This window comes from Pollicipes pollicipes, unplaced genomic scaffold (assembly GCF_011947565.3).
Source record: "Pollicipes pollicipes isolate AB1234 unplaced genomic scaffold, Ppol_2.1 Scaffold_3447;HRSCAF=4054_pilon_pilon_pilon, whole genome shotgun sequence".
Taxonomy (NCBI): Eukaryota; Metazoa; Arthropoda; class Thecostraca; order Pollicipedomorpha; family Pollicipedidae; genus Pollicipes; species Pollicipes pollicipes.
In genome coordinates this window covers 967,300-975,739 of record NW_023596297.1, presented here as the reverse complement: position 1 = coordinate 975,739, position 8,440 = coordinate 967,300, and the positions used below count along the sequence as shown (strand labels likewise).

The 8,440-nt window shown below is 56.3% G+C and overlaps 1 pseudogene; it reads left to right on the top strand.

The window, feature by feature from the left end:
• Nucleotides 1-533: 533 nt before the first annotated feature.
• The window catches only part of LOC119091453 (metabotropic glutamate receptor-like), a 101,294-nt pseudogene continuing 93,387 nt past the window's right edge, over nucleotides 534-8,440 (top strand).

Sequence of the window (8,440 nt, the reverse complement as noted above, 5' to 3'; positions counted from 1 at the left end):
ATACCAGCCGACGGCTGCTGCTTGGTGAGTCGCCTGACGTGTTCCTAGCGGACCTGCAGCGTCTCGCAGCTCTGTGTGGTGCGGTTCCGGAAAACATGTTCACGTGCGCTTTTGTTGCCGGCCTGCCCGACGAGGTGCTGAGTACTGTCCGTGCTGGCTCCCGGGCGGAGGCTTTGAATCTGGCAAGCATCCTGGTGCGAGCCCGGGCAGTGCTGAGCGACGAACGTGCCGATGTAGCAGCGGCAGCGGCTGGAGCGCACGAGGAACGAGGAACTCGACAGGTACGACCGGCAAGGCGACCCGTCCGGAAGTGCTGGACCTGCGGACAGGCGGGTCACCTGGCAGCGGCGTGCCCAAACGAGCAGGGAGGCTGCGTTAGCGCCAGTGCGGTACCCCGAGCAGTAGCGCGCACTCTGCCAGTCGTGACACTGCTGGTGGACCAGCGAACCCAGCGTGCCTTGCTCGACGCGGGATGTACGGACACCCTGGATCACGTGAGCTGCTGCCGCACGTGGCGCCCGTGCGCGGCCAAGATGCGAACGGTGAACGATGGAGTGTTGCGGTGCGTGGCCACCACCCAGGTGACGTTCGACTTCAGAGGCAAGCGAGAAATGCTCGCGGCGCTGGTGGTCCCCGATCTTCCATTGGGGTTTGCCGTGCTGATCGGCGTGTCCGGCATCACCGCGTTAGGAGGCATCAGTGTTCGGTCCCAGACTGACGTGCAGCTGGGTGCGGCAACGCAGGAGGCGCCGGAGTCGGCAAGGACGAGCCGGCATGCGGCGCGGCGGCGCCGGGCAGTGGCACGCGAAGCTCACTGGCGTTGGAAGCGTCGAATTTCACGGCTCGGTTCAACAGCGCCCACTGGAGTGTGGCGTGGAAGTGGGCGCACAAACGTGGTCCCGAACGTCTGCGGAACACCGTGAGGGAGTACGCCGTGCCGGCTGAAGCACGAGAGGCCTACGAGCGCGAGTTGGCTGAGTGGGTGGCGAACGGATGGCTCCGGCCCTATGACGAGCGAGAGGACGGGCCCGCTCGGGGCCTGATTCCCTTGATGGCAGCTCAACAGCCTCACAACGGGAGGGTCAGGTCGGTATTGGACTGCCGCGAACTTAACCGGCATGTTACCGCGCACACCGCGGATGCCGACGTGTGCGCCGAGCAGTTTTGTGCACCGACCACGAGCCAACCGGGCACCATGCTGGCGCCAACGGCGCCAGCATGGTGCCCGGTTGGCCGTGGTCGACCTGCAAAAAGCGTACTTGGAGCTGCGTCTGGAGCGCCGGCTGTGGCCGTATCAGACGGTGCAGGTCAACGGCCGCACCTACAGGCTCACGCGGCTCGGGTTCGGCCTCAATGTGGCGCCGTTGATTATGAAGGCCGTTGTTCAGGCAGTGCTGCGTGAGAACGAGGTGATCAGCCGGGGAGTGCTCGCCTATGTGGACGACCTGCTCGTCGACGAAGATGTGGTCAGCGCCGGGTCAGCGCCGACAAGGTGGTGGGGCACTTGCTACGTGCGGGTCTTCCGCAAGCCGTCGGAGCGCGTCGCGGACGGAGCGCGAATGCTCGGCCTTCGAGTCGAGGCTCGGGATGATGGGCTGCGGTGGTGTCGAGACAATGAGGTGCCTGCGCCGCCGACCGAGCTCAGCCGGCGTGCAGTGTTTGCCTGGTGCGGGCAGTTAGTGGCGCACCTCCCCGTGGCGGGATGGTTGCGGCCAGCCTGGCTAAAGAGGCGAGTGAGCGGCCTGACGATCGGGCGGGACGACCCAGTGTCGGATGATGCGTTGCGCACGCATATCCAGACAGTCGCAACGAGGGTAAGGGCAGCTGACCCTGCTCGTGGGTAGTGGCGAATGGTTGGCCGGGAGCTCGTGGTGTGGACTGACGCGACTGCCATCGCGAACGGGATAGTCCTGGAGGATACGGAAGGTGGCGTTCTCGAGGATGCCGCATGGCTCCGGCCATGTCCAAGTCCAATGCGGCGGACCACATCAACATGGCCGAGTTGGACACGGCGATGAGTGGCGTGAACATGGCCCTGGCATGGGACGTTAGGCGCTTCAGCTTACGCACGGACTCGGCCACAGTGTTCAAGTGGTTGAGTGACGCCTTGAGCGGACGCTCTCGCCTCAGAATAAGCGCGCAGGGGGAGATCCTGATCAGACGCAGGATTGGCCTAATGCGACAGTTGGTCGACAAGTTTCAGCCCTCGGCGACCATCCACCTGGTGCGGTTACAAGACAGTCCTGCCGACGCGCTCACCCGAGTTCCCCAGACCTGGCTGCGAGCAGAACCTCGAGTTGCGACATCAGCCGCAGCAGCCGCCGCGCCAAAATGTTTCACAGCACCCCTGCGAGATGCGACTTCGGTCTCCGCGACTATCGGGCCGGAAGCTGTCGCGGCGCCCCCGGCGGACCAAGAAGCCGCTCACGAGCCCACAGCAAACGACGTTCGTGCCCGGATAAAAGCGTACACGAACGGACGGGGCACCAGGGGATCCGCCGGTCCCTGTGGTACGCCAGACGAGACCTCGACAGACACGTCGCCCGGGCCGCCGTGCGAGCCGCCGTCAGCCAGTGCGAAGTGTGCCGTTCGATTGACCCGGCGCCGCCTCGCTGGCGGTCCCGGCGTCCCGATAACAGTGGCCCCGACTCGCTGGCGGTCCGGCTCACTCGGCGTCCCAATAACATGGCTCACTCGGCGTCCCGATAACATGGCCCCGACTCGCTGGCGGTCCGGCTCACTCGGCGTCCCGATAACATGGCTCACTCGGCGTCCCGATAGCATGGCTCACTCGGCGTCCCGATAACATGGCCCCGACTCGCGATCGACGTAACCCATTGCCAAGGCCGCCTCTACCTCACGATCGTAGACTGCGGTCCACCCCGGTACAGCATTTGCCAGAGCCGCCTCTACCTCACGATCGTAGACTGTGGTCCGCCCCGGTACAGCATTTGCCAGAGCCGCCTCTACCTCACGATCGTAGACTGGTCCGCCCCGGTACAGCACTTGGAGTGCACTGCGACGGTCTGACGCGGCAGAAGTGACGGGTCATCTGCATCGAGTGTTCCTTGAACGCGACGCGCCGGCTGAGCTTCTGCTGGGCAATGCCACTGAATCCCGAAGCCGGCGAATGGCTGCATTCGCCGCGAAGTGGGGGGGGGGGGGGGGGGGGGGTTCGGATGCGGTTTCGCGCGGCACACGAGGCCGGCGGCAACGGAATCGTGGAGCGCCACCACCGAACTATAAAGGTGATGGTCGCCCGCCAACGATCCTCCGTCAGTGAAGCGGTGCATCGGTACGATGCGAGTCCGCGCGACGGTGCTATCTCGCTGAGCGCACCGATGGCGCAGATATTCCGCGCACCCGGTGCAGACCTGCCGACCGGCCAGTGCGCTGCCGAGCCCGCACCGCCGCTGATGCAGGAACCCGCCTCATCGTCGTTTTGTGTTGGCGATGCGGTGTGGATGCGGCGCCGGGGGCCCGCCACGCGGTGTACCGATGTGTCGCACCAGGGCGTGGTTGCGCGGGTCGTGTCGGACCAGGTGGTTGAGGTCGACGGCACGTCCTGGCATGTGCGGTGCCTGCGGCACCGGAACCCGCAAAAAGGCTCAGACGGGAGCCGAATGCCCGGCGCGGGTGAGGAAGCTCCTCGACACACAGGCATGTTGTCGACGACGAACATTGCGTCGGATCGTGAGTCCACAGGAGGCGGTTCAGGTCCACCTGCTGTGCCATCAAGCCCGTTGGTCGCGGACCCTGCTGGCCACCCACCGCTATCGTGGAGCGATCGTGATGAATTGTCGAGCGCCAGTACGAATTCTCAGTCATTGTGCTGTGGTGAGCATGAATTGGATGAATGCGGTGTGCACGAAGATGAATTGTTCGTGTCCAGCAACGGTACGGCGCTACCACCGGCCCCGGCCGGATTCTCCACAGGGAGAGGGGGAATCGCAGGAACCGCGGTGGAGCGGTTGCGCTCGCCGGCAACCGGTCGAGTTGTACGGCTTCAGTGTCCCCACTGATCTCATCGACGATTACGAGTGTTTGTAGATTGGTAGAGTGGCACGATCGCTTACAATCAGTTGGAGGTGTGGTGTGGTTGTGCGGAGTGTGCGCCCTCGCCCTCGCTGTCTTCCGAGCTCTGCATCTGACTGGGTGCCGGGGGGCGTCACGTGACTGCGGGTCTCCCGATTCGCCGGGGTCAAGGGTCGGCCGCTGAGACAGCGGCAACAGGGACCCGACGCTCGCAGGTGCCAGTCGGTTGCACAGCTCGGAAGACGGCGAGGGCGAGGGGGCGCACCCCGCACAATCGCACCACACTTACACCAACTGTAAAATTAACAAGAAGAGGCGGCAAACAGAATGTGGCTGAATGTATTCGGTCCGATTTTGATGGCATCAACCATCACACTAATCATCGTTATATCAAAGTATCTTTCCTGTTTTCAAAATTGCGCTGAATTAATTCAAATGCATTAGATGAGGAGTGCAAGAATTATGAGAAGCTTATGCATTCTTGTTGCGGTAACACCAGCAATTACAGCATTTTTACACAAAACATCGTAGAACTTGTGCGAGGTTTCGCTTTCCGCCCGCTTCATTCTTGCCGTGCCCAGACGTTGCCCGAGACAGCATAGTCCGCGGCCAGAGCCGCAGCCAGCTTTGTGAAAGGCAAAACCTTGCAGCAACTTTGGCCAACATTCACAACAAAGCAGAACGCTAGCCGCGTTGCCGCACTACCACAACCAATTCTGCGTCGGGCACTGTTTTGGCGCGGGGGAGCCGAGCCGCCCGCGTAGAAATTGTGCGAGGTTTCGCTTTCCGCCCGCTTCATTCTTGCTGTGCCCAGACGTTGCCCGAGCCAGCAGAGTCCGCGGCCAGAGCCGCAGCCAGCTTTGTGAAAGGCAAAACCTTGCAGCAACTTTGGCCAACATTCACAATAAAGCAGAACGCTAGGCCGCGTTGCCGCTACTACCACAACCAATTCTGCGCCGGGCACTGTTTTGGCGCGGGCGAGCCGGGCCGAGCGCTGAAAGTTTCAGCATCAGACGCGGGGGCGCCCGTTAATAAATCTACCGCCTGGCAGTGCGGTAATTTAGCGGGGCTCAATAAGCGGAGATAGGACAGCAGCGGTGGCCGCCGCAACAGCCTCCGTATTTACGGGCGCGCGGGAAAGTGGCGCGCAGCCACACCCGCCCTTTAGCGCGGGCCACGACATCCCAGGAGGATTCAACGCCTCGGCCTCGGCAACACCTCGACCCACGTGGCATACTTGGCGCGATGACCAGAAGTCGTTTGGCGCGCCTCGGCAGTGGTCTGTGTGGGATGTCGAGCCGCAGCAGGTAAAGGCCTCTCGGAGGGCGGTCGTTACTAGTTTTGGGCATGCCGAACTAGTCAAAACTGGTTAGATGGTTAGATAAAGGCTCGAGTCCTCAGACCATAGTAATGCATTATGGTTAAAAAGTTTGCAGCTTAAGGCCTCGTGTGGTTTGTACCTTGTGCAGCTCATCTAGACTCAGCACTAAGGCGTTCGCCTGCAGGTCTTCGTACGATGCCTCTAAATTTGCCTTTGCTGCAGGATGCTGGATTTGATTAGCATTGCCAAAACCACCGTAGACTTAACCTTTTCAAATTCCGGCGGCTCAATTTCAGACTTGTAGATGGATGTTTTCATGGTTCCGCGCTCCTACTTAAGCAGGATAAAACTGTGGGGCTTGCAGTGAAGATGAGGGCAACAGGGCGTATGCAGCGATGGGCAACATGAAAACTGGCATCATTATTCATGTACGTAAGAAAACTTAACATAAATAATTGATCTTCCCACAGCTGCAAATTGACATATTGTTGTGCAATAATCCTCGAAACTAACCGAACCTTATAAAGTGTATACAAGTCATAAAATTGCTTGCTTATTGTTTCGATAGCGCGCGAAAAAATAGTGTGCTAAGCAGGAAATATCACTCAAATTTCTGTAAGCAAGTAAGCTTCAAGCAGTTGCTACAAGACTTGCACTTCCAACTAGCTACCAGTTTTAAATTGCACCAGTGATTTATCTAGACCGTAGCCTGTTTTCGCTTCTTCGCTCTGCCAGATGTTTTTGCTGTGGTCGGCAACCAGATGAGAAGCAGCCCACGATGCTCGAGGCCTTACAAGAAAGCTAAAGCTGTATGGCTTAAGACATGTTAGGAACACCACAAATAACCCCGAGTACAGATCAGTCAAAGCCATACGTTTGAGAACTGCCACACAAAAACAACAAAAAAACGACAGAGAAATCGCTGGCACCCATTTCTTCCTAACTTTAGCTTTCTCGGACAGGGTGAGAGTTCGGATCCCAAAAAGCAGTCTGACGAGGCCAGAAAATGAAGAAAACGGAAGCATCGATATTTAGGCAATGTTTCGAAGTTTGGTTTCGAAGTATGCAGCTGTCCTACCACATAGTAAAATAGCTGATCACGCATCCCATGTTAAAACCAAAGCTTAGCATATATATGTAGTAAAGATCATATTCCTATCGAAAAGAAAGGCGAATGCCATATGGGTCAGAGTTCGCAGTATCTTTGCAGCCATCGCAATTCACTGTCGAACCAAAACCATGTACTTTTGGTACGTTCTTTACTAGGAGACTAGAAGGCCTGTTTTCGCGAAGGAGATTGAGTTCCAGGTAAGGTTAGTCCATTATCGCTGAGCCGTATCTTCTCAACAGAACCCACTTCTTAGTACTAGCTCGAACTTCTTAACTGGATCTTCAGCTAAGCAAACGCAATGCTCTCGCGTGCACTGAACACTGTTCCGGCGAGCTCCACCAGTACGTGGGTGTGTTTTTCTCCACCGTCTGCTGACGTCATGAAAGAGAAATTAGACGGAGGCCTAAAATCTTCCCAAACATTTTCCTGAACTTGCTAATTAGCGATAGTGATTTGTGAATATTTGTTCTGCAGTGACATTTTTGGTGCAAGAACCCGCCCTGGGTTGAAAACAAACTTGATTAAACATGAGCCCCGGCATTGGTGAACTGGTGTTATTTAAAAGAGTCGCTCGGCGATCCTTTAGCAACCTACCGATGCGCAAGACAACATTTTTAACTAACGGCTCCTCTTCCCTCGTCATCAGCGCTACCAACACTGGTGAGCATCAACAAGCATCACGGAGGACCAGCCCAGAAGCCCTACACCCGGAAAACTTACCGCATGAAATACCTACGCACGGGAGACCTACGCTCGAACAACCTCCTAAAGGAATACTACTACCGCATGAGCTACCTACGCACTAAGTCCGCCGCTCTGACCACCTACTCTAGGGATTCCTACGCTAATATATATATATATATATATATATATATATATATATATATATATCTACAGACATTCATTAAGGTTTTCCGCAATTGGGCTACCGCTGCTATACCCCTTGTCTAAGCATGAAACACGGGGTATGTGCCACCACATGCACTTGTCCGCAGTCAAGCCGAAGCACACAAGTTATAATAATGATAAAAAGATCTAACACGGCCAGGAAGGCATAAGCCAATCCGGCGCACAGGCCACATCAGAGAGGCATCGCCTGTAAATAGGCCATTAAACAGAGGCGCAGGAAGCCGTGGTAGCTACGGCGGCAGTGAGCTGTGCAGTGTCGTACCCCGGCCGCAGAACCGCCTTCTACCCATCTCTCCGTGCGGGGCCGAGAGACAAAGCGGGAGGCCGAGAGGGGGCAGGAGACACCGTGGTACACGCAAGTGTCTCTCGGTGCGAGACCGTGGTAGACACAACGATTCGATCAATCCACGGATTGTGGATCAATGCGGAAACCGGATTAAACCGGATCGGAAATTTCCACCAAAACATGAGTTAGGACCTGAATGGATTTTCAAATATGCTGGTTCTCATAGACTAAACGGATTGGAAGCCAATCAAATGGAAATTATTAAATAATGCATGAAGTACCCAATGAAAACATCAGCTCAGGACAGAAGCTTTAAACCAATAAAATACAGGACTTTCAACTCCAAGTAATGCACGAGCAGCCTACATGGAACTACCTCAGCCAATGATTCCACAAACACATTTTCTGATAAGCAGACCACATGAGCAAATCGATATGAATCGCCATATATACCACAAAGTCTCTGATCAACAGATCGCACTGACGAATTGACATGAATAAGTGACGCCCATATATGCTGCTATAGAAAACCAGAACCCCTTCCAAGATGACTAAAATGTATTATGATCTAATACGGCATTTTACCATAACCAAGGTACCATTTCTCCTAATCTTGTCAACAGTCCCATTTAACCCCAATAGGTTACACTGCATTTCAGAGTTGAAAAAACAGGGCAGGAACATGATATGTTGGTAGAAAACACACCGCAGAACTTGAAACACAAGCTCCAATCTGAGCAAATTAAAAACGGTTAACACCATGGCAACACTGTAGCTT